The following is a 24882-nucleotide window of genomic DNA, read 5'->3' on the forward strand; positions in this document are numbered from 1 at the left end:
AGCCCCCGCCCCACCCCCAGCCTCGCAGGCGATCGCGCATGCGCATGCGAGCGCGCGCACAGATCGATGTGCCCAAACGGGGCATCTAGCTTGTTGGCTTGTACTGGGGGTGGATCTATGCCTGGGAGTGGGACTGCTGAACCATAGGCTACTTCTACGTTTAGTTCCTTCGCGAACCTCCATACTCTTTTCCATCCCGGCTGTACCAACTCCCATTCCTACTCAGCGTGGAGGAGAGTTCCCTTTGCTCCACAGCTTCTCCAGCATCTGCTATGGACAGACATTGCAATGAGGCCCAATCGGACTCGGGCGAAGTGGTCCCTCCTTGGCGTTTGGAGTTGAGTCTCTCCAATCATTAGTGACGTGGAGCAAGATGACCGTTTGGAAATGCAGATGCAATTCTGTCACCATCCTGCTCCAACGGCTCTTGTATTTTCCCATCATATTGAAGATACGACCAATTCCCTTCATGCCTGCTCCTCACGTTCTTCTCGGATGTCTTTTCCCTGGAATGCCCTCTGCACTCTTTGGCTTCCATCCCATAGGGCATTTTCATTTCTTGAACGTCCTAAGGTTCCCTGGTCACCTAGACTTCCAGGATGCTGTTTTCCCTGCCTGAAATTCTTCCTGCATCTCAACCCTGGTTTACGTAGGTTCCACCTATGGACCTCAACGCAATGGTTACTCTGAAAAGCCTTCCCTGACACCCAGGTTTTGGTGAGGGTAGAGGCCCCTCGACAAGTTCTCCAAGGATCTGCCTGTGATGTATCATTAGATTCGTCTCAGTGAAAGCAGGAACTCTGTGTCTGCTTCTCTCCGCCTCCTAGTTCCAGAAACTTATTACATGCCTCCCAGCTCATCGTAGGTGCTCAGGATTTACTTAGCGTGTGAAAGACAGAAAAGTTCTTGGAAGCCTCAAGGTGTCACTTGGCTCGGCACTTTTGATCTCTTTGTGTATTTGGCGATTCCATTCTTTCCTTTCCTGGGTTCATGTGTACGCTATATTCAAGGCACAATCTAAGGCATTAAGACATATCCATCAGTATGGGTTCTTGCTTTCAAGGAACTCGTACAGCAGATTTCTACAGTTTAGGGCTTTTCAAATGCTCTAGAAGAATGTGAACGTTCAGTGTGATCCATTTTCATTTCCAAGAAAGATCGTTTGACTTCCATAGCAAAGGTGGAGACCTTCCGACGTGTAGTCCAATACTTAGACCTTGACCATGTCAGGCAAGTCTTGCGGTTCCTTCTGGAGGTGTGTGGCTCTTGCAGAAACGTGAAGATCTTCCATCGTCCTCGGACTTTGGTGTCATTTGCAACCATCAAGAAAGCTTCCAGGTATAGGTTCCAGACCACCACCGCACACACTCAGTAGGCAACGGAGTGGATTCCAGGAATATGCGTTGTTAACCAGCATCACCGTTGATATTGTTGCTGCACGCTCTATGCAGTGGCCAGGGCCTGGATTGTCCACTGGGTCTCATGTGGAATGGAAAGAAGGGCTTCCCCCACCCCCCACCCCACCCCCCACTCTTGACAGCCTTGTGACTAGAAACGGGCCCCGAAACAAGAATCAGACAAACCAGATAAGCCCAGATGGTAGTCCATGAGATGAAGGAACTAAGCAGCTGGTTGGGATGGCGCCAAGGGGAAAGGTTGCTCTTTTTGTCTCCCGCTCTACTCCTTTCTTCCTGGACGCCTTAGGGGTTCATCATGGAGATTTGAAATAAAGTTCACCAAAGTCATATGTGTTGAATCAAGATTTTGCATTTCACCATCTCTCAAAAACGAAGAGTGCTTAACCTGCACAGGTTTCTTTCAAAAAAGTCAATTGCTTTTCAGTTCTGGGGTTTCTCTCTTGCCTTGTTCAAGTAGCCTTAAGAGTAAAAATCAACGAAAACTAAAGAAAGATTCCAAGATACCAACAAAGGACACCTTCTGTTTCTTCAATCACCTTTCCACTTAGTAGCACACGAGCTCTTTTCTTTGTATTTTGCCTAGGGAATTCGCAATGTGCTGGTTCAGATGGCAAGGCATCCGCCCGCAGGAGACTCGGGTTTGATCCCTGGGTCGGGAAGATCCCCTGGAGAAGGTAATGGCAACCCACTCCAGTATTCTCGCCTGGGAAATGCCACGGACAGAGGAGCCTGATGGGCCGCACTCCATGGGTCCTATAAGAGTTGGGCTCAACCCAGCAACTACGAACAGAAGTATTTCCAAAGACCACACTCGTGTGTGTGTGTGTGTGTGTGTGTGTGTGTGTGTCTGTCTGTCTGTCTGTATGTCTGTGTGCCTGCCTGTGGTTCGTCTGCTCTCTCAGGAAGGTCGGGTGCTTGGCGGGCGGCGTGGGGACAAGGGGGGCGCCTCGGTAGGGCAAAGGGGCGGGGCTGAGGCGCTCCGGTCGACCGCGCCTCCGTGGCTCCCGGTGGGTTTGGGCAGCGGGCAGGTGCCGGGCAAGTTGGGCGCTCAAGATTCGCTGCGCCTAGGCCCGCAGGAGGTTCAGAGGCCCCCGGGCCGCGGGGATCGGGAGGCGGCGGGCCCCGAAGACCGACACCTCCGGGGTCGCGCGGCCCTGAGCAGCGAACGGGATGGGGGGGGGAGGTGGGGGGAGGCCCCGCTCAGCCAGCGCGGCCGGGTCTGGAGTGGCCGGGGGTGGGAGGGCGCCGAGACCTCCGCACCCCTCAGCCCACCCCCCAGGCCCCGCGCGCACGCACGCACGCCCTCCCGGTCACTGGGGGGTCCTGGAAGCCCATCGGGCCCCCGGGCCCGGCCAGGCGGTTGCTGGTCTGGTGTTGGCGGTGTTCGGGGGCCGGGCCGGCGTCAGCAGGCTGGAGTGCGGTCGCGGGTCGTGCGGCTCAAGTACAGCACGGCCCCCGGAGGAGAGGGGCGGCCCGTTGGCCCGACCTGCAGGTCAGAGCGAAAGGGAGGCGAAGCGCAAGGCTCTTAGGGCGCCCCGCGGCGGCCGCGGCCGTCTCCGGCCCTATCGGTCTGAAGGCGCCCGATCTCGTCTGATCTCGGAAGCTAAGCAGGGTCGGGCCTGTTCAGTATCTTGGATGGGAGACCACCTGGGAATTCCGGGTGCTGGAGGCTTTTTTGCCTACCAGAAGAGGTCCTTTAGCCCCCGCCCCGCGTCCCAATTCTTGGACCCACACCCCCCTCGCCCCCCCGCCACCCCCGCAGCCCCAGCCCCTCCCGGGGCGGGGGGAGTGAGTGGGTGGCCGGGGCCCCGACTCCCGCTGCAGACCTGGGTTGCCTCCCCGCGGCCCGCGAGCCCCTCCGCATTCGCATTCGGCTTTCAGGAAACCAGACGACCGGACCGGCCGTCCCGTCTCGCTCTGGGGCTCCTTTGGCTTGCCTCAGGCAATCCCGGGGCTTGCACCGACTCCAGCCAGAGCCCCAGCCCCCGCCCCACCCCCAGCCTCGCAGGCGATCGCGCATGCGCATGCGAGCGCGCGCACAGATCGATGTGCCCAAACGGGGCATCTAGCTTGTTGGCTTGTACTGGGGGTGGATCTATGCCTGGGAGTGGGACTGCTGAACCATAGGCTACTTCTACGTTTAGTTCCTTCGCGAACCTCCATACTCTTTTCCATCCCGGCTGTACCAACTCCCATTCCTACTCAGCGTGGAGGAGAGTTCCCTTTGCTCCACAGCTTCTCCAGCATCTGCTATGGACAGACATTGCAATGAGGCCCAATCGGACTCGGGCGAAGTGGTCCCTCCTTGGCGTTTGGAGTTGAGTCTCTCCAATCATTAGTGACGTGGAGCAAGATGACCGTTTGGAAATGCAGATGCAATTCTGTCACCATCCTGCTCCAACGGCTCTTGTATTTTCCCATCATATTGAAGATACGACCAATTCCCTTCATGCCTGCTCCTCACGTTCTTCTCGGATGTCTTTTCCCTGGAATGCCCTCTGCACTCTTTGGCTTCCATCCCATAGGGCATTTTCATTTCTTGAACGTCCTAAGGTTCCCTGGTCACCTAGACTTCCAGGATGCTGTTTTCCCTGCCTGAAATTCTTCCTGCATCTCAACCCTGGTTTACGTAGGTTCCACCTATGGACCTCAACGCAATGGTTACTCTGAAAAGCCTTCCCTGACACCCAGGTTTTGGTGAGGGTAGAGGCCCCTCGACAAGTTCTCCAAGGATCTGCCTGTGATGTATCATTAGATTCGTCTCAGTGAAAGCAGGAACTCTGTGTCTGCTTCTCTCCGCCTCCTAGTTCCAGAAACTTATTACATGCCTCCCAGCTCATCGTAGGTGCTCAGGATTTACTTAGCGTGTGAAAGACAGAAAAGTTCTTGGAAGCCTCAAGGTGTCACTTGGCTCGGCACTTTTGATCTCTTTGTGTATTTGGCGATTCCATTCTTTCCTTTCCTGGGTTCATGTGTACGCTATATTCAAGGCACAATCTAAGGCATTAAGACATATCCATCAGTATGGGTTCTTGCTTTCAAGGAACTCGTACAGCAGATTTCTACAGTTTAGGGCTTTTCAAATGCTCTAGAAGAATGTGAACGTTCAGTGTGATCCATTTTCATTTCCAAGAAAGATCGTTTGACTTCCATAGCAAAGGTGGAGACCTTCCGACGTGTAGTCCAATACTTAGACCTTGACCATGTCAGGCAAGTCTTGCGGTTCCTTCTGGAGGTGTGTGGCTCTTGCAGAAACGTGAAGATCTTCCATCGTCCTCGGACTTTGGTGTCATTTGCAACCATCAAGAAAGCTTCCAGGTATAGGTTCCAGACCACCACCGCACACACTCAGTAGGCAACGGAGTGGATTCCAGGAATATGCGTTGTTAACCAGCATCACCGTTGATATTGTTGCTGCACGCTCTATGCAGTGGCCAGGGCCTGGATTGTCCACTGGGTCTCATGTGGAATGGAAAGAAGGGCTTCCCCCACCCCCCACCCCACCCCCCACTCTTGACAGCCTTGTGACTAGAAACGGGCCCCGAAACAAGAATCAGACAAACCAGATAAGCCCAGATGGTAGTCCATGAGATGAAGGAACTAAGCAGCTGGTTGGGATGGCGCCAAGGGGAAAGGTTGCTCTTTTTGTCTCCCGCTCTACTCCTTTCTTCCTGGACGCCTTAGGGGTTCATCATGGAGATTTGAAATAAAGTTCACCAAAGTCATATGTGTTGAATCAAGATTTTGCATTTCACCATCTCTCAAAAACGAAGAGTGCTTAACCTGCACAGGTTTCTTTCAAAAAAGTCAATTGCTTTTCAGTTCTGGGGTTTCTCTCTTGCCTTGTTCAAGTAGCCTTAAGAGTAAAAATCAACGAAAACTAAAGAAAGATTCCAAGATACCAACAAAGGACACCTTCTGTTTCTTCAATCACCTTTCCACTTAGTAGCACACGAGCTCTTTTCTTTGTATTTTGCCTAGGGAATTCGCAATGTGCTGGTTCAGATGGCAAGGCATCCGCCCGCAGGAGACTCGGGTTTGATCCCTGGGTCGGGAAGATCCCCTGGAGAAGGTAATGGCAACCCACTCCAGTATTCTCGCCTGGGAAATGCCACGGACAGAGGAGCCTGATGGGCCGCACTCCATGGGTCCTATAAGAGTTGGGCTCAACCCAGCAACTACGAACAGAAGTATTTCCAAAGACCACACTCGTGTGTGTGTGTGTGTGTGTGTGTGTGTGTGTGTCTGTCTGTCTGTCTGTCTGTATGTCTGTGTGCCTGCCTGTGGTTCGTCTGCTCTCTCAGGAAGGTCGGGTGCTTGGCGGGCGGCGTGGGGACAAGGGGGGCGCCTCGGTAGGGCAAAGGGGCGGGGCTGAGGCGCTCCGGTCGACCGCGCCTCCGTGGCTCCCGGTGGGTTTGGGCAGCGGGCAGGTGCCGGGCAAGTTGGGCGCTCAAGATTCGCTGCGCCTAGGCCCGCAGGAGGTTCAGAGGCCCCCGGGCCGCGGGGATCGGGAGGCGGCGGGCCCCGAAGACCGACACCTCCGGGGTCGCGCGGCCCTGAGCAGCGAACGGGATGGGGGGGGAGGTGGGGGGAGGCCCCGCTCAGCCAGCGCGGCCGGGTCTGGAGTGGCCGGGGGTGGGAGGGCGCCGAGACCTCCGCACCCCTCAGCCCACCCCCCAGGCCCCGCGCGCACGCACGCACGCCCTCCCGGTCACTGGGGGGTCCTGGAAGCCCATCGGGCCCCCGGGCCCGGCCAGGCGGTTGCTGGTCTGGTGTTGGCGGTGTTCGGGGGCCGGGCCGGCGTCAGCAGGCTGGAGTGCGGTCGCGGGTCGTGCGGCTCAAGTACAGCACGGCCCCCGGAGGAGAGGGGCGGCCCGTTGGCCCGACCTGCAGGTCAGAGCGAAAGGGAGGCGAAGCGCAAGGCTCTTAGGGCGCCCCGCGGCGGCCGCGGCCGTCTCCGGCCCTATCGGTCTGAAGGCGCCCGATCTCGTCTGATCTCGGAAGCTAAGCAGGGTCGGGCCTGTTCAGTATCTTGGATGGGAGACCACCTGGGAATTCCGGGTGCTGGAGGCTTTTTTGCCTACCAGAAGAGGTCCTTTAGCCCCCGCCCCGCGTCCCAATTCTTGGACCCACACCCCCCTCGCCCCCCCGCCACCCCCGCAGCCCCAGCCCCTCCCGGGGCGGGGGGAGTGAGTGGGTGGCCGGGGCCCCGACTCCCGCTGCAGACCTGGGTTGCCTCCCCGCGGCCCGCGAGCCCCTCCGCATTCGCATTCGGCTTTCAGGAAACCAGACGACCGGACCGGCCGTCCCGTCTCGCTCTGGGGCTCCTTTGGCTTGCCTCAGGCAATCCCGGGGCTTGCACCGACTCCAGCCAGAGCCCCAGCCCCCGCCCCACCCCCAGCCTCGCAGGCGATCGCGCATGCGCATGCGAGCGCGCGCACAGATCGATGTGCCCAAACGGGGCATCTAGCTTGTTGGCTTGTACTGGGGGTGGATCTATGCCTGGGAGTGGGACTGCTGAACCATAGGCTACTTCTACGTTTAGTTCCTTCGCGAACCTCCATACTCTTTTCCATCCCGGCTGTACCAACTCCCATTCCTACTCAGCGTGGAGGAGAGTTCCCTTTGCTCCACAGCTTCTCCAGCATCTGCTATGGACAGACATTGCAATGAGGCCCAGTCGGACTCGGGCGAAGTGGTCCCTCCTTGGCGTTTGGAGTTGAGTCTCTCCAATCATTAGTGACGTGGAGCAAGATGACCGTTTGGAAATGCAGATGCAATTCTGTCACCATCCTGCTCCAACGGCTCTTGTATTTTCCCATCATATTGAAGATACGACCAATTCCCTTCATGCCTGCTCCTCACGTTCTTCTCGGATGTCTTTTCCCTGGAATGCCCTCTGCACTCTTTGGCTTCCATCCCATAGGGCATTTTCATTTCTTGAACGTCCTAAGGTTCCCTGGTCACCTAGACTTCCAGGATGCTGTTTTCCCTGCCTGAAATTCTTCCTGCATCTCAACCCTGGTTTACGTAGGTTCCACCTATGGACCTCAACGCAATGGTTACTCTGAAAAGCCTTCCCTGACACCCAGGTTTTGGTGAGGGTAGAGGCCCCTCGACAAGTTCTCCAAGGATCTGCCTGTGATGTATCATTAGATTCGTCTCAGTGAAAGCAGGAACTCTGTGTCTGCTTCTCTCCGCCTCCTAGTTCCAGAAACTTATTACATGCCTCCCAGCTCATCGTAGGTGCTCAGGATTTACTTAGCGTGTGAAAGACAGAAAAGTTCTTGGAAGCCTCAAGGTGTCACTTGGCTCGGCACTTTTGATCTCTTTGTGTATTTGGCGATTCCATTCTTTCCTTTCCTGGGTTCATGTGTACGCTATATTCAAGGCACAATCTAAGGCATTAAGACATATCCATCAGTATGGGTTCTTGCTTTCAAGGAACTCGTACAGCAGATTTCTACAGTTTAGGGCTTTTCAAATGCTCTAGAAGAATGTGAACGTTCAGTGTGATCCATTTTCATTTCCAAGAAAGATCGTTTGACTTCCATAGCAAAGGTGGAGACCTTCCGACGTGTAGTCCAATACTTAGACCTTGACCATGTCAGGCAAGTCTTGCGGTTCCTTCTGGAGGTGTGTGGCTCTTGCAGAAACGTGAAGATCTTCCATCGTCCTCGGACTTTGGTGTCATTTGCAACCATCAAGAAAGCTTCCAGGTATAGGTTCCAGACCACCACCGCACACACTCAGTAGGCAACGGAGTGGATTCCAGGAATATGCGTTGTTAACCAGCATCACCGTTGATATTGTTGCTGCACGCTCTATGCAGTGGCCAGGGCCTGGATTGTCCACTGGGTCTCATGTGGAATGGAAAGAAGGGCTTCCCCCACCCCCCACCCCACCCCCCACTCTTGACAGCCTTGTGACTAGAAACGGGCCCCGAAACAAGAATCAGACAAACCAGATAAGCCCAGATGGTAGTCCATGAGATGAAGGAACTAAGCAGCTGGTTGGGATGGCGCCAAGGGGAAAGGTTGCTCTTTTTGTCTCCCGCTCTACTCCTTTCTTCCTGGACGCCTTAGGGGTTCATCATGGAGATTTGAAATAAAGTTCACCAAAGTCATATGTGTTGAATCAAGATTTTGCATTTCACCATCTCTCAAAAACGAAGAGTGCTTAACCTGCACAGGTTTCTTTCAAAAAAGTCAATTGCTTTTCAGTTCTGGGGTTTCTCTCTTGCCTTGTTCAAGTAGCCTTAAGAGTAAAAATCAACGAAAACTAAAGAAAGATTCCAAGATACCAACAAAGGACACCTTCTGTTTCTTCAATCACCTTTCCACTTAGTAGCACACGAGCTCTTTTCTTTGTATTTTGCCTAGGGAATTCGCAATGTGCTGGTTCAGATGGCAAGGCATCCGCCCGCAGGAGACTCGGGTTTGATCCCTGGGTCGGGAAGATCCCCTGGAGAAGGTAATGGCAACCCACTCCAGTATTCTCGCCTGGGAAATGCCACGGACAGAGGAGCCTGATGGGCCGCACTCCATGGGTCCTATAAGAGTTGGGCTCAACCCAGCAACTACGAACAGAAGTATTTCCAAAGACCACACTCGTGTGTGTGTGTGTGTGTGTGTGTGTGTGTGTGTGTGTCTGTCTGTCTGTATGTCTGTGTGCCTGCCTGTGGTTCGTCTGCTCTCTCAGGAAGGTCGGGTGCTTGGCGGGCGGCGTGGGGACAAGGGGGGCGCCTCGGTAGGGCAAAGGGGCGGGGCTGAGGCGCTCCGGTCGACCGCGCCTCCGTGGCTCCCGGTGGGTTTGGGCAGCGGGCAGGTGCCGGGCAAGTTGGGCGCTCAAGATTCGCTGCGCCTAGGCCCGCAGGAGGTTCAGAGGCCCCCGGGCCGCGGGGATCGGGAGGCGGCGGGCCCCGAAGACCGACACCTCCGGGGTCGCGCGGCCCTGAGCAGCGAACGGGATGGGGGGGGGAGGTGGGGGGAGGCCCCGCTCAGCCAGCGCGGCCGGGTCTGGAGTGGCCGGGGGTGGGAGGGCGCCGAGACCTCCGCACCCCTCAGCCCACCCCCCAGGCCCCGCGCGCAAGCACGCACGCCCTCCCGGTCACTGGGGGGTCCTGGAAGCCCATCGGGCCCCCGGGCCCGGCCAGGCGGTTGCTGGTCTGGTGTTGGCGGTGTTCGGGGGCCGGGCCGGCGTCAGCAGGCTGGAGTGCGGTCGCGGGTCGTGCGGCTCAAGTACAGCACGGCCCCCGGAGGAGAGGGGCGGCCCGTTGGCCCGACCTGCAGGTCAGAGCGAAAGGGAGGCGAAGCGCAAGGCTCTTAGGGCGCCCCGCGGCGGCCGCGGCCGTCTCCGGCCCTATCGGTCTGAAGGCGCCCGATCTCGTCTGATCTCGGAAGCTAAGCAGGGTCGGGCCTGTTCAGTATCTTGGATGGGAGACCACCTGGGAATTCCGGGTGCTGGAGGCTTTTTTGCCTACCAGAAGAGGTCCTTTAGCCCCCGCCCCGCGTCCCAATTCTTGGACCCACACCCCCCTCGCCCCCCCGCCACCCCCGCAGCCCCAGCCCCTCCCGGGGCGGGGGGAGTGAGTGGGTGGCCGGGGCCCCGACTCCCGCTGCAGACCTGGGTTGCCTCCCCGCGGCCCGCGAGCCCCTCCGCATTCGCATTCGGCTTTCAGGAAACCAGACGACCGGACCGGCCGTCCCGTCTCCCTCTGGGGCTCCTTTGGCTTGCCTCAGGCAATCCCGGGGCTTGCACCGACTCCAGCCAGAGCCCCAGCCCCCGCCCCACCCCCAGCCTCGCAGGCGATCGCGCATGCGCATGCGAGCGCGCGCACAGATCGATGTGCCCAAACGGGGCATCTAGCTTGTTGGCTTGTACTGGGGGTGGATCTATGCCTGGGAGTGGGACTGCTGAACCATAGGCTACTTCTACGTTTAGTTCCTTCGCGAACCTCCATACTCTTTTCCATCCCGGCTGTACCAACTCCCATTCCTACTCAGCGTGGAGGAGAGTTCCCTTTGCTCCACAGCTTCTCCAGCATCTGCTATGGACAGACATTGCAATGAGGCCCAATCGGACTCGGGCGAAGTGGTCCCTCCTTGGCGTTTGGAGTTGAGTCTCTCCAATCATTAGTGACGTGGAGCAAGATGACCGTTTGGAAATGCAGATGCAATTCTGTCACCATCCTGCTCCAACGGCTCTTGTATTTTCCCATCATATTGAAGATACGACCAATTCCCTTCATGCCTGCTCCTCACGTTCTTCTCGGATGTCTTTTCCCTGGAATGCCCTCTGCACTCTTTGGCTTCCATCCCATAGGGCATTTTCATTTCTTGAACGTCCTAAGTTTCCCTGGTCACCTAGACTTCCAGGATGCTGTTTTCCCTGCCTGAAATTCTTCCTGCATCTCAACCCTGGTTTACGTAGGTTCCACCTATGGACCTCAACGCAATGGTTACTCTGAAAAGCCTTCCCTGACACCCAGGTTTTGGTGAGGGTAGAGGCCCCTCGACAAGTTCTCCAAGGATCTGCCTGTGATGTATCATTAGATTCGTCTCAGTGAAAGCAGGAACTCTGTGTCTGCTTCTCTCCGCCTCCTAGTTCCAGAAACTTATTACATGCCTCCCAGCTCATCGTAGGTGCTCAGGATTTACTTAGCGTGTGAAAGACAGAAAAGTTCTTGGAAGCCTCAAGGTGTCACTTGGCTCGGCACTTTTGATCTCTTTGTGTATTTGGCGATTCCATTCTTTCCTTTCCTGGGTTCATGTGTACGCTATATTCAAGGCACAATCTAAGGCATTAAGACATATCCATCAGTATGGGTTCTTGCTTTCAAGGAACTCGTACAGCAGATTTCTACAGTTTAGGGCTTTTCAAATGCTCTAGAAGAATGTGAACGTTCAGTGTGATCCATTTTCATTTCCAAGAAAGATCGTTTGACTTCCATAGCAAAGGTGGAGACCTTCCGACGTGTAGTCCAATACTTAGACCTTGACCATGTCAGGCAAGTCTTGCGGTTCCTTCTGGAGGTGTGTGGCTCTTGCAGAAACGTGAAGATCTTCCATCGTCCTCGGACTTTGGTGTCATTTGCAACCATCAAGAAAGCTTCCAGGTATAGGTTCCAGACCACCACCGCACACACTCAGTAGGCAACGGAGTGGATTCCAGGAATATGCGTTGTTAACCAGCATCACCGTTGATATTGTTGCTGCACGCTCTATGCAGTGGCCAGGGCCTGGATTGTCCACTGGGTCTCATGTGGAATGGAAAGAAGGGCTTCCCCCACCCCCCACCCCACCCCCCACTGTTGACAGCCTTGTGACTAGAAACGGGCCCCGAAACAAGAATCAGACAAACCAGATAAGCCCAGATGGTAGTCCATGAGATGAAGGAACTAAGCAGCTGGTTGGGATGGCGCCAAGGGGAAAGGTTGCTCTTTTTGTCTCCCGCTCTACTCCTTTCTTCCTGGACGCCTTAGGGGTTCATCATGGAGATTTGAAATAAAGTTCACCAAAGTCATATGTGTTGAATCAAGATTTTGCATTTCACCATCTCTCAAAAACGAAGAGTGCTTAACCTGCACAGGTTTCTTTCAAAAAAGTCAATTGCTTTTCAGTTCTGGGGTTTCTCTCTTGCCTTGTTCAAGTAGCCTTAAGAGTAAAAATCAACGAAAACTAAAGAAAGATTCCAAGATACCAACAAAGGACACCTTCTGTTTCTTCAATCACCTTTCCACTTAGTAGCACACGAGCTCTTTTCTTTGTATTTTGCCTAGGGAATTCGCAATGTGCTGGTTCAGATGGCAAGGCATCCGCCCGCAGGAGACTCGGGTTTGATCCCTGGGTCGGGAAGATCCCCTGGAGAAGGTAATGGCAACCCACTCCAGTATTCTCGCCTGGGAAATGCCACGGACAGAGGAGCCTGATGGGCCGCACTCCATGGGTCCTATAAGAGTTGGGCTCAACCCAGCAACTACGAACAGAAGTATTTCCAAAGACCACACTCGTGTGTGTGTGTGTGTGTGTGTGTGTGTGTCTGTCTGTCTGTCTGTGTGCCTGCCTGTGGTTCGTCTGCTCTCTCAGGAAGGTCGGGTGCTTGGCGGGCGGCGTGGGGACAAGGGGGGCGCCTCGGTAGGGCAAAGGGGCGGGGCTGAGGCGCTCCGGTCGACCGCGCCTCCGTGGCTCCCGGTGGGTTTGGGCAGCGGGCAGGTGCCGGGCAAGTTGGGCGCTCAAGATTCGCTGCGCCTAGGCCCGCAGGAGGTTCAGAGGCCCCCGGGCCGCGGGGATCGGGAGGCGGCGGGCCCCGAAGACCGACACCTCCGGGGTCGCGCGGCCCTGAGCAGCGAACGGGATGGGGGGGGGAGGTGGGGGGAGGCCCCGCTCAGCCAGCGCGGCCGGGTCTGGAGTGGCCGGGGGTGGGAGGGCGCCGAGACCTCCGCACCCCTCAGCCCACCCCCCAGGCCCCGCGCGCACGCACGCACGCCCTCCCGGTCACTGGGGGGTCCTGGAAGCCCATCGGGCCCCCGGGCCCGGCCAGGCGGTTGCTGGTCTGGTGTTGGCGGTGTTCGGGGGCCGGGCCGGCGTCAGCAGGCTGGAGTGCGGTCGCGGGTCGTGCGGCTCAAGTACAGCACGGCCCCCGGAGGAGAGGGGCGGCCCGTTGGCCCGACCTGCAGGTCAGAGCGAAAGGGAGGCGAAGCGCAAGGCTCTTAGGGCGCCCCGCGGCGGCCGCGGCCGTCTCCGGCCCTATCGGTCTGAAGGCGCCCGATCTCGTCTGATCTCGGAAGCTAAGCAGGGTCGGGCCTGTTCAGTATCTTGGATGGGAGACCACCTGGGAATTCCGGGTGCTGGAGGCTTTTTTGCCTACCAGAAGAGGTCCTTTAGCCCCCGCCCCGCGTCCCAATTCTTGGACCCACACCCCCCTCGCCCCCCCGCCACCCCCGCAGCCCCAGCCCCTCCCGGGGCGGGGGGAGTGAGTGGGTGGCCGGGGCCCCGACTCCCGCTGCAGACCTGGGTTGCCTCCCCGCGGCCCGCGAGCCCCTCCGCATTCGCATTCGGCTTTCAGGAAACCAGACGACCGGACCGGCCGTCCCGTCTCGCTCTGGGGCTCCTTTGGCTTGCCTCAGGCAATCCCGGGGCTTGCACCGACTCCAGCCAGAGCCCCAGCCCCCGCCCCACCCCCAGCCTCGCAGGCGATCGCGCATGCGCATGCGAGCGCGCGCACAGATCGATGTGCCCAAACGGGGCATCTAGCTTGTTGGCTTGTACTGGGGGTGGATCTATGCCTGGGAGTGGGACTGCTGAACCATAGGCTACTTCTACGTTTAGTTCCTTCGCGAACCTCCATACTCTTTTCCATCCCGGCTGTACCAACTCCCATTCCTACTCAGCGTGGAGGAGAGTTCCCTTTGCTCCACAGCTTCTCCAGCATCTGCTATGGACAGACATTGCAATGAGGCCCAATCGGACTCGGGCGAAGTGGTCCCTCCTTGGCGTTTGGAGTTGAGTCTCTCCAATCATTAGTGACGTGGAGCAAGATGACCGTTTGGAAATGCAGATGCAATTCTGTCACCATCCTGCTCCAACGGCTCTTGTATTTTCCCATCATATTGAAGATACGACCAATTCCCTTCATGCCTGCTCCTCACGTTCTTCTCGGATGTCTTTTCCCTGGAATGCCCTCTGCACTCTTTGGCTTCCATCCCATAGGGCATTTTCATTTCTTGAACGTCCTAAGTTTCCCTGGTCACCTAGACTTCCAGGATGCTGTTTTCCCTGCCTGAAATTCTTCCTGCATCTCAACCCTGGTTTACGTAGGTTCCACCTATGGACCTCAACGCAATGGTTACTCTGAAAAGCCTTCCCTGACACCCAGGTTTTGGTGAGGGTAGAGGCCCCTCGACAAGTTCTCCAAGGATCTGCCTGTGATGTATCATTAGATTCGTCTCAGTGAAAGCAGGAACTCTGTGTCTGCTTCTCTCCGCCTCCTAGTTCCAGAAACTTATTACATGCCTCCCAGCTCATCGTAGGTGCTCAGGATTTACTTAGCGTGTGAAAGACAGAAAAGTTCTTGGAAGCCTCAAGGTGTCACTTGGCTCGGCACTTTTGATCTCTTTGTGTATTTGGCGATTCCATTCTTTCCTTTCCTGGGTTCATGTGTACGCTATATTCAAGGCACAATCTAAGGCATTAAGACATATCCATCAGTATGGGTTCTTGCTTTCAAGGAACTCGTACAGCAGATTTCTACAGTTTAGGGCTTTTCAAATGCTCTAGAAGAATGTGAACGTTCAGTGTGATCCATTTTCATTTCCAAGAAAGATCGTTTGACTTCCATAGCAAAGGTGGAGACCTTCCGACGTGTAGTCCAATACTTAGACCTTGACCATGTCAGGCAAGTCTTGCGGTTCCTTCTGGAGGTGTGTGGCTCTTGCAGAAACGTGAAGATCTTCCATCGTCCTCGGACTTTGGTGTCATTTGCAACCATCAAGAAAGCTTCCAGGTATAGGTTCCAGACCACCACCGCACACACTCAGTAGGCAACGGAGTGGATTCCAGGAATATGCGTTGTTAACCAGCATCACCGTTGATATTGTTGCTGCACGCTCTATGCAGTGGCCAGGGCCTGGATTGTCCACTGGGTCTCATGTGGAATGGAAAGAAGGGCTTCCCCCACCCCCCACCCCACCCCCCACTCTTGACAGCCTTGTGACTAGAAACGGGCCCCGAAACAAGAATCAGACAAACCAGATAAGCCCAGATGGTAGTCCATGAGATGAAGGAACTAAGCAGCTGGTTGGGATGGCGCCAAGGGGAAAGGTTGCTCTTTTTGTCTCCCGCTCTACTCCTTTCTTCCTGGATGCCTTAGGGGTTCATCATGGAGATTTGAAATAAAGTTCACCAAAGTCATATGTGTTGAATCAAGATTTTGCATTTCACCATCTCTCAAAAACGAAGAGTGCTTAACCTGCACAGGTTTCTTTCAAAAAAGTCAATTGCTTTTCAGTTCTGGGGTTTCTCTCTTGCCTTGTTCAAGTAGCCTTAAGAGTAAAAATCAACGAAAACTAAAGAAAGATTCCAAGATACCAACAAAGGACACCTTCTGTTTCTTCAATCACCTTTCCACTTAGTAGCACACGAGCTCTTTTCTTTGTATTTTGCCTAGGGAATTCGCAATGTGCTGGTTCAGATGGCAAGGCATCCGCCCGCAGGAGACTCGGGTTTGATCCCTGGGTCGGGAAGATCCCCTGGAGAAGGTAATGGCAACCCACTCCAGTATTCTCGCCTGGGAAATGCCACGGACAGAGGAGCCTGATGGGCCGCACTCCATGGGTCCTATAAGAGTTGGGCTCAACCCAGCAACTACGAACAGAAGTATTTCCAAAGACCACACTCGTGTGTGTGTGTGTGTGTGTGTGTGTGTGTCTGTCTGTCTGTCTGTGTGCCTGCCTGTGGTTCGTCTGCTCTCTCAGGAAGGTCGGGTGCTTGGCGGGCGGCGTGGGGACAAGGGGGGCGCCTCGGTAGGGCAAAGGGGCGGGGCTGAGGCGCTCCGGTCGACCGCGCCTCCGTGGCTCCCGGTGGGTTTGGGCAGCGGGCAGGTGCCGGGCAAGTTGGGCGCTCAAGATTCGCTGCGCCTAGGCCCGCAGGAGGTTCAGAGGCCCCCGGGCCGCGGGGATCGGGAGGCGGCGGGCCCCGAAGACCGACACCTCCGGGGTCGCGCGGCCCTGAGCAGCGAACGGGATGGGGGGGGGAGGTGGGGGGAGGCCCCGCTCAGCCAGCGCGGCCGGGTCTGGAGTGGCCGGGGGTGGGAGGGCGCCGAGACCTCCGCACCCCTCAGCCCACCCCCCAGGCCCCGCGCGCACGCACGCACGCCCTCCCGGTCACTGGGGGGTCCTGGAAGCCCATCGGGCCCCCGGGCCCGGCCAGGCGGTTGCTGGTCTGGTGTTGGCGGTGTTCGGGGGCCGGGCCGGCGTCAGCAGGCTGGAGTGCGGTCGCGGGTCGTGCGGCTCAAGTACAGCACGGCCCCCGGAGGAGAGGGGCGGCCCGTTGGCCCGACCTGCAGGTCAGAGCGAAAGGGAGGCGAAGCGCAAGGCTCTTAGGGCGCCCCGCGGCGGCCGCGGCCGTCTCCGGCCCTATCGGTCTGAAGGCGCCCGATCTCGTCTGATCTCGGAAGCTAAGCAGGGTCGGGCCTGTTCAGTATCTTGGATGGGAGACCACCTGGGAATTCCGGGTGCTGGAGGCTTTTTTGCCTACCAGAAGAGGTCCTTTAGCCCCCGCCCCGCGTCCCAATTCTTGGACCCACACCCCCCTCGCCCCCCCGCCACCCCCGCAGCCCCAGCCCCTCCCGGGGCGGGGGGAGTGAGTGGGTGGCCGGGGCCCCGACTCCCGCTGCAGACCTGGGTTGCCTCCCCGCGGCCCGCGAGCCCCTCCGCATTCGCATTCGGCTTTCAGGAAACCAGACGACCGGACCGGCCGTCCCGTCTCGCTCTGGGGCTCCTTTGGCTTGCCTCAGGCAATCCCGGGGCTTGCACCGACTCCAGCCAGAGCCCCAGCCCCCGCCCCACCCCCAGCCTCGCAGGCGATCGCGCATGCGCATGCGAGCGCGCGCACAGATCGATGTGCCCAAACGGGGCATCTAGCTTGTTGGCTTGTACTGGGGGTGGATCTATGCCTGGGAGTGGGACTGCTGAACCATAGGCTACTTCTACGTTTAGTTCCTTCGCGAACCTCCATACTCTTTTCCATCCCGGCTGTACCAACTCCCATTCCTACTCAGCGTGGAGGAGAGTTCCCTTTGCTCCACAGCTTCTCCAGCATCTGCTATGGACAGACATTGCAATGAGGCCCAATCGGACTCGGGCGAAGTGGTCCCTCCTTGGCGTTTGGAGTTGAGTCTCTCCAATCATTAGTGACGTGGAGCAAGATGACCGTTTGGAAATGCAGATGCAATTCTGTCACCATCCTGCTCCAACGGCTCTTGTATTTTCCCATCATATTGAAGATACGACCAATTCCCTTCATGCCTGCTCCTCACGTTCTTCTCGGATGTCTTTTCCCTGGAATGCCCTCTGCACTCTTTGGCTTCCATCCCATAGGGCATTTTCATTTCTTGAACGTCCTAAGTTTCCCTGGTCACCTAGACTTCCAGGATGCTGTTTTCCCTGCCTGAAATTCTTCCTGCATCTCAACCCTGGTTTACGTAGGTTCCACCTATGGACCTCAACGCAATGGTTACTCTGAAAAGCCTTCCCTGACACCCAGGTTTTGGTGAGGGTAGAGGCCCCTCGACAAGTTCTCCAAGGATCTGCCTGTGATGTATCATTAGATTCGTCTCAGTGAAAGCAGGAACTCTGTGTCTGCTTCTCTCCGCCTCCTAGTTCCAGAAACTTATTACATGCCTCCCAGCTCATCGTAGGTGCTCAGGATTTACTTAGCGTGTGAAAGACAGAAAAGTTCTTGGAAGCCTCAAGGTGTCACTTGGCTCGGCACTTTTGATCTCTTTGTGTATTTGGCGATTCCATTCTTTCCTTTCCTGGGTTCATGTGTACGCTATATTCAAGGCACAATCTAAGGCATTAAGACATATCCATCAGTATGGGTTCTTGCTTTCAAGGAACTCGTACAGCAGATTTCTACAGTTTAGGGCTTTTCAAATGCTCTAGAAGAATGTGAACGTTCAGTGTGATCCATTTTCATTTCCAAGAAAGATCGTTTGACTTCCATAGCAAAGGTGGAGACCTTCCGACGTGTAGTCCAATACTTAGACCTTGACCATGTCAGGCAAGTCTTGCGGTTCCTTCTGGAGGTGTGTGGCTCTTGCAGAAACGTGAAGATCTTCCATCGTCCTCGGACTTTGGTGTCATTTGCAACCATCAAGAAAGCTTCCAGGTATAGGTTCCAGACCACCACCGCACACACTCAGTAGGCAACGGAGTGGATTCCAGGAATATGCGTTGTTAACCAGCATCACCGTTGATATTGTTGCTGCACGCTCTATGCAGTGGCCAGGGCCTGGATTGTCCACTGGGTCTCATGTGGAATGGAAAGAAGGGCTTCCCCCACCCCCCACCCCACCCCCCACTCTTGACAGCCTTGTGACTAGAAACGGGCCCCGAAACAAGAATCAGACAAACCAGATAAGCCCAGATGGTAGTCCATGAGATGAAGGAACTAAGCAGCTGGTTGGGATGGCGCCAAGGGGAAAGGTTGCTCTTTTTGTCTCCCGCTCTACTCCTTTCTTCCTGGATGCCTTAGGGGTTCATCATGGAGATTTGAAATAAAGTTCACCAAAGTCATATGTGTTGAATCAAGATTTTGCATTTCACCATCTCTCAAAAACGAAGAGTGCTTAACCTGCACAGGTTTCTTTCAAAAAAGTCAATTGCTTTTCAGTTCTGGGGTTTCTCTCTTGCCTTGTTCAAGTAGCCTTAAGAGTAAAAATCAACGAAAACTAAAGAAAGATTCCAAGATACCAACAAAGGACACCTTCTGTTTCTTCAATCACCTTTCCACTTAGTAGCACACGAGCTCTTTTCTTTGTATTTTGCCTAGGGAATTCGCAATGTGCTGGTTCAGATGGCAAGGCATCCGCCCGCAGGAGACTCGGGTTTGATCCCTGGGTCGGGAAGATCCCCTGGAGAAGGTAATGGCAACCCACTCCAGTATTCTCGCCTGGGAAATGCCACGGACAGAGGAGCCTGATGGGCCGCACTCCATGGGTCCTATAAGAGTTGGGCTCAACCCAGCAACTACGAACAGAAGTATTTCCAAAGACCACACTCGTGTGTGTGTGTGTGTGTGTGTGTGTGTGTCTGTCTGTCTGTCTGTGTGCCTGCCTGTGGTTCGTCTGCTCTCTCAGGAAGGTCGGGTGCTTGGCGGGCGGCGTGGGGACAAGGGGGGCGCCTCGGTAGGGCAAAGGGGCGGGGCTGAGGCGCTCCGGTCGACCGCGCCTCCGTGGCTCCCGGTGGGTTTGGGCAGCGGGCAGGTGCCGGGCAAGTTGGGCGCTCAAGATTCGCTGCGCCTAGGCCCGCAGGAGGTTCAGAGGCCCCCGGGCCGCGGGGATCGGGAGGCGGCGGGCCCCGAAGACCGACACCTCCGGGGTCGCGCGGCCCTGAGCAGCGAACGGGATGGGGGGGGGAGGTGGGGGGAGGCCCCGCTCAGCCAGCGCGGCCGGGTCTGGAGTGGCCGGGGGTGGGAGGGCGCCGAGACCTCCGCACCCCTCAGCCCACCCCCCAGGCCCCGCGCGCACGCACGCACGCCCTCCCGGTCACTGGGGGGTCCTGGAAGCCCATCGGGCCCCCGGGCCCGGCCAGGCGGTTGCTGGTCTGGTGTTGGCGGTGTTCGGGGGCCGGGCCGGCGTCAGCAGGCTGGAGTGCGGTCGCGGGTCGTGCGGCTCAAGTACAGCACGGCCCCCGGAGGAGAGGGGCGGCCCGTTGGCCCGACCTGCAGGTCAGAGCGAAAGGGAGGCGAAGCGCAAGGCTCTTAGGGCGCCCCGCGGCGGCCGCGGCCGTCTCCGGCCCTATCGGTCTGAAGGCGCCCGATCTCGTCTGATCTCGGAAGCTAAGCAGGGTCGGGCCTGTTCAGTATCTTGGATGGGAGACCACCTGGGAATTCCGGGTGCTGGAGGCTTTTTTGCCTACCAGAAGAGGTCCTTTAGCCCCCGCCCCGCGTCCCAATTCTTGGACCCACACCCCCCTCGCCCCCCCGCCACCCCCGCAGCCCCAGCCCCTCCCGGGGCGGGGGGAGTGAGTGGGTGGCCGGGGCCCCGACTCCCGCTGCAGACCTGGGTTGCCTCCCCGCGGCCCGCGAGCCCCTCCGCATTCGCATTCGGCTTTCAGGAAACCAGACGACCGGACCGGCCGTCCCGTCTCGCTCTGGGGCTCCTTTGGCTTGCCTCAGGCAATCCCGGGGCTTGCACCGACTCCAGCCAGAGCCCCAGCCCCCGCCCCACCCCCAGCCTCGCAGGCGATCGCGCATGCGCATGCGAGCGCGCGCACAGATCGATGTGCCCAAACGGGGCATCTAGCTTGTTGGCTTGTACTGGGGGTGGATCTATGCCTGGGAGTGGGACTGCTGAACCATAGGCTACTTCTACGTTTAGTTCCTTCGCGAACCTCCATACTCTTTTCCATCCCGGCTGTACCAACTCCCATTCCTACTCAGCGTGGAGGAGAGTTCCCTTTGCTCCACAGCTTCTCCAGCATCTGCTATGGACAGACATTGCAATGAGGCCCAATCGGACTCGGGCGAAGTGGTCCCTCCTTGGCGTTTGGAGTTGAGTCTCTCCAATCATTAGTGACGTGGAGCAAGATGACCGTTTGGAAATGCAGATGCAATTCTGTCACCATCCTGCTCCAACGGCTCTTGTATTTTCCCATCATATTGAAGATACGACCAATTCCCTTCATGCCTGCTCCTCACGTTCTTCTCGGATGTCTTTTCCCTGGAATGCCCTCTGCACTCTTTGGCTTCCATCCCATAGGGCATTTTCATTTCTTGAACGTCCTAAGTTTCCCTGGTCACCTAGACTTCCAGGATGCTGTTTTCCCTGCCTGAAATTCTTCCTGCATCTCAACCCTGGTTTACGTAGGTTCCACCTATGGACCTCAACGCAATGGTTACTCTGAAAAGCCTTCCCTGACACCCAGGTTTTGGTGAGGGTAGAGGCCCCTCGACAAGTTCTCCAAGGATCTGCCTGTGATGTATCATTAGATTCGTCTCAGTGAAAGCAGGAACTCTGTGTCTGCTTCTCTCCGCCTCCTAGTTCCAGAAACTTATTACATGCCTCCCAGCTCATCGTAGGTGCTCAGGATTTACTTAGCGTGTGAAAGACAGAAAAGTTCTTGGAAGCCTCAAGGTGTCACTTGGCTCGGCACTTTTGATCTCTTTGTGTATTTGGCGATTCCATTCTTTCCTTTCCTGGGTTCATGTGTACGCTATATTCAAGGCACAATCTAAGGCATTAAGACATATCCATCAGTATGGGTTCTTGCTTTCAAGGAACTCGTACAGCAGATTTCTACAGTTTAGGGCTTTTCAAATGCTCTAGAAGAATGTGAACGTTCAGTGTGATCCATTTTCATTTCCAAGAAAGATCGTTTGACTTCCATAGCAAAGGTGGAGACCTTCCGACGTGTAGTCCAATACTTAGACCTTGACCATGTCAGGCAAGTCTTGCGGTTCCTTCTGGAGGTGTGTGGCTCTTGCAGAAACGTGAAGATCTTCCATCGTCCTCGGACTTTGGTGTCATTTGCAACCATCAAGAAAGCTTCCAGGTATAGGTTCCAGACCACCACCGCACACACTCAGTAGGCAACGGAGTGGATTCCAGGAATATGCGTTGTTAACCAGCATCACCGTTGATATTGTTGCTGCACGCTCTATGCAGTGGCCAGGGCCTGGATTGTCCACTGGGTCTCATGTGGAATGGAAAGAAGGGCTTCCCCCACCCCCCACCCCACCCCCCACTCTTGACAGCCTTGTGACTAGAAACGGGCCCCGAAACAAGAATCAGACAAACCAGATAAGCCCAGATGGTAGTCCATGAGATGAAGGAACTAAGCAGCTGGTTGGGATGGCGCCAAGGGGAAAGGTTGCTCTTTTTGTCTCCCGCTCTACTCCTTTCTTCCTGGATGCCTTAGGGGTTCATCATGGAGATTTGAAATAAAGTTCACCAAAGTCATATGTGTTGAATCAAGATTTTGCATTTCACCATCTCTCAAAAACGAAGAGTGCTTAACCTGCACAGGTTTCTTTCAAAAAAGTCAATTGCTTTTCAGTTCTGGGGTTTCTCTCTTGCCTTGTTCAAGTAGCCTTAAGAGTAAAAATCAACGAAAACTAAAGAAAGATTCCAAGATACCAACAAAGGACACCTTCTGTTTCTTCAATCACCTTTCCACTTAGTAGCACACGAGCTCTTTTCTTTGTATTTTGCCTAGGGAATTCGCAATGTGCTGGTTCAGATGGCAAGGCATCCGCCCGCAGGAGACTCGGGTTTGATCCCTGGGTCGGGAAGATCCCCTGGAGAAGGTAATGGCAACCCACTCCAGTATTCTCGCCTGGGAAATGCCACGGACAGAGGAGCCTGATGGGCCGCACTCCATGGGTCCTATAAGAGTTGGGCTCAACCCAGCAACTACGAACAGAAGTATTTCCAAAGACCACACTCGTGTGTGTGTGTGTGTGTGTGTGTGTGTGTGTGTGTGTCTGTCTGTCTGTCTGTATGTCTGTGTGCCTGCCTGTGGTTCGTCTGCTCTCTCAGGAAGGTCGGGTGCTTGGCGGGCGGCGTGGGGACAAGGGGGGCGCCTCGGTAGGGCAAAGGGGCGGGGCTGAGGCGCTCCGGTCGACCGCGCCTCCGTGGCTCCCGGTGGGTTTGGGCAGCGGGCAGGTGCCGGGCAAGTTGGGCGCTCAAGATTCGCTGCGCCTAGGCCCGCAGGAGGTTCAGAGGCCCCCGGGCCGCGGGGATCGGGAGGCGGCGGGCCCCGAAGACCGACACCTCCGGGGTCGCGCGGCCCTGAGCAGCGAACGGGATGGGGGGGGGAGGTGGGGGGAGGCCCCGCTCAGCCAGCGCGGCCGGGTCTGGAGTGGCCGGGGGTGGGAGGGCGCCGAGACCTCCGCACCCCTCAGCCCACCCCCCAGGCCCCGCGCGCACGCACGCACGCCCTCCCGGTCACTGGGGGGTCCTGGAAGCCCATCGGGCCCCCGGGCCCGGCCAGGCGGTTGCTGGTCTGGTGTTGGCGGTGTTCGGGGGCCGGGCCGGCGTCAGCAGGCTGGAGTGCGGTCGCGGGTCGTGCGGCTCAAGTACAGCACGGCCCCCGGAGGAGAGGGGCGGCCCGTTGGCCCGACCTGCAGGTCAGAGCGAAAGGGAGGCGAAGCGCAAGGCTCTTAGGGCGCCCCGCGGCGGCCGCGGCCGTCTCCGGCCCTATCGGTCTGAAGGCGCCCGATCTCGTCTGATCTCGGAAGCTAAGCAGGGTCGGGCCTGTTCAGTATCTTGGATGGGAGACCACCTGGGAATTCCGGGTGCTGGAGGCTTTTTTGCCTACCAGAAGAGGTCCTTTAGCCCCCGCCCCGCGTCCCAATTCTTGGACCCACACCCCCCTCGCCCCCCCGCCACCCCCGCAGCCCCAGCCCCTCCCGGGGCGGGGGGAGTGAGTGGGTGGCCGGGGCCCCGACTCCCGCTGCAGACCTGGGTTGCCTCCCCGCGGCCCGCGAGCCCCTCCGCATTCGCATTCGGCTTTCAGGAAACCAGACGACCGGACCGGCCGTCCCGTCTCGCTCTGGGGCTCCTTTGGCTTGCCTCAGGCAATCCCGGGGCTTGCACCGACTCCAGCCAGAGCCCCAGCCCCCGCCCCACCCCCAGCCTCGCAGGCGATCGCGCATGCGCATGCGAGCGCGCGCACAGATCGATGTGCCCAAACGGGGCATCTAGCTTGTTGGCTTGTACTGGGGGTGGATCTATGCCTGGGAGTGGGACTGCTGAACCATAGGCTACTTCTACGTTTAGTTCCTTCGCGAACCTCCATACTCTTTTCCATCCCGGCTGTACCAACTCCCATTCCTACTCAGCGTGGAGGAGAGTTCCCTTTGCTCCACAGCTTCTCCAGCATCTGCTATGGACAGACATTGCAATGAGGCCCAATCGGACTCAGGCGAAGTGGTCCCTCCTTGGCGTTTGGAGTTGAGTCTCTCCAATCATTAGTGACGTGGAGCAAGATGACCGTTTGGAAATGCAGATGCAATTCTGTCACCATCCTGCTCCAACGGCTCTTGTATTTTCCCATCATATTGAAGATACGACCAATTCCCTTCATGCCTGCTCCTCACGTTCTTCTCGGATGTCTTTTCCCTGGAATGCCCTCTGCACTCTTTGGCTTCCATCCCATAGGGCATTTTCATTTCTTGAACGTCCTAAGGTTCCCTGGTCACCTAGACTTCCAGGATGCTGTTTTCCCTGCCTGAAATTCTTCCTGCATCTCAACCCTGGTTTACGTAGGTTCCACCTATGGACCTCAACGCAATGGTTACTCTGAAAAGCCTTCCCTGACACCCAGGTTTTGGTGAGGGTAGAGGCCCCTCGACAAGTTCTCCAAGGATCTGCCTGTGATGTATCATTAGATTCGTCTCAGTGAAAGCAGGAACTCTGTGTCTGCTTCTCTCCGCCTCCTAGTTCCAGAAACTTATTACATGCCTCCCAGCTCATCGTAGGTGCTCAGGATTTACTTAGCGTGTGAAAGACAGAAAAGTTCTTGGAAGCCTCAAGGTGTCACTTGGCTCGGCACTTTTGATCTCTTTGTGTATTTGGCGATTCCATTCTTTCCTTTCCTGGGTTCATGTGTACGCTATATTCAAGGCACAATCTAAGGCATTAAGACATATCCATCAGTATGGGTTCTTGCTTTCAAGGAACTCGTACAGCAGATTTCTACAGTTTAGGGCTTTTCAAATGCTCTAGAAGAATGTGAACG

At 56.6% G+C, this 24882-nt stretch overlaps 7 pseudogenes; all 7 read left to right on the forward strand.

The window, feature by feature from the left end:
• Positions 1-2970: 2970 nt before the first annotated feature.
• LOC129641003 (uncharacterized) lies at positions 2971-3090 on the forward strand (annotated as a pseudogene).
• Positions 3091-6371: 3281 nt separating this feature from the next.
• Positions 6372-6491, forward strand: LOC129641004 (uncharacterized; annotated as a pseudogene).
• A 3278-nt stretch (positions 6492-9769) lies between these two features.
• Positions 9770-9889, forward strand: LOC129641005 (uncharacterized; annotated as a pseudogene).
• A 3266-nt stretch (positions 9890-13155) lies between these two features.
• Positions 13156-13275, forward strand: LOC129641007 (uncharacterized; annotated as a pseudogene).
• A 3266-nt stretch (positions 13276-16541) lies between these two features.
• Positions 16542-16661, forward strand: LOC129641008 (uncharacterized; annotated as a pseudogene).
• A 3266-nt stretch (positions 16662-19927) lies between these two features.
• On the forward strand, positions 19928-20047 carry LOC129641009 (uncharacterized; annotated as a pseudogene).
• A 3282-nt stretch (positions 20048-23329) lies between these two features.
• LOC129641010 (uncharacterized) lies at positions 23330-23449 on the forward strand (annotated as a pseudogene).
• Positions 23450-24882: the final 1433 nt, after the last annotated feature.

This window comes from Bubalus kerabau, unplaced genomic scaffold (assembly GCF_029407905.1).
Source record: "Bubalus kerabau isolate K-KA32 ecotype Philippines breed swamp buffalo unplaced genomic scaffold, PCC_UOA_SB_1v2 scaffold_54, whole genome shotgun sequence".
Taxonomy (NCBI): domain Eukaryota; kingdom Metazoa; phylum Chordata; class Mammalia; order Artiodactyla; family Bovidae; genus Bubalus; species Bubalus kerabau.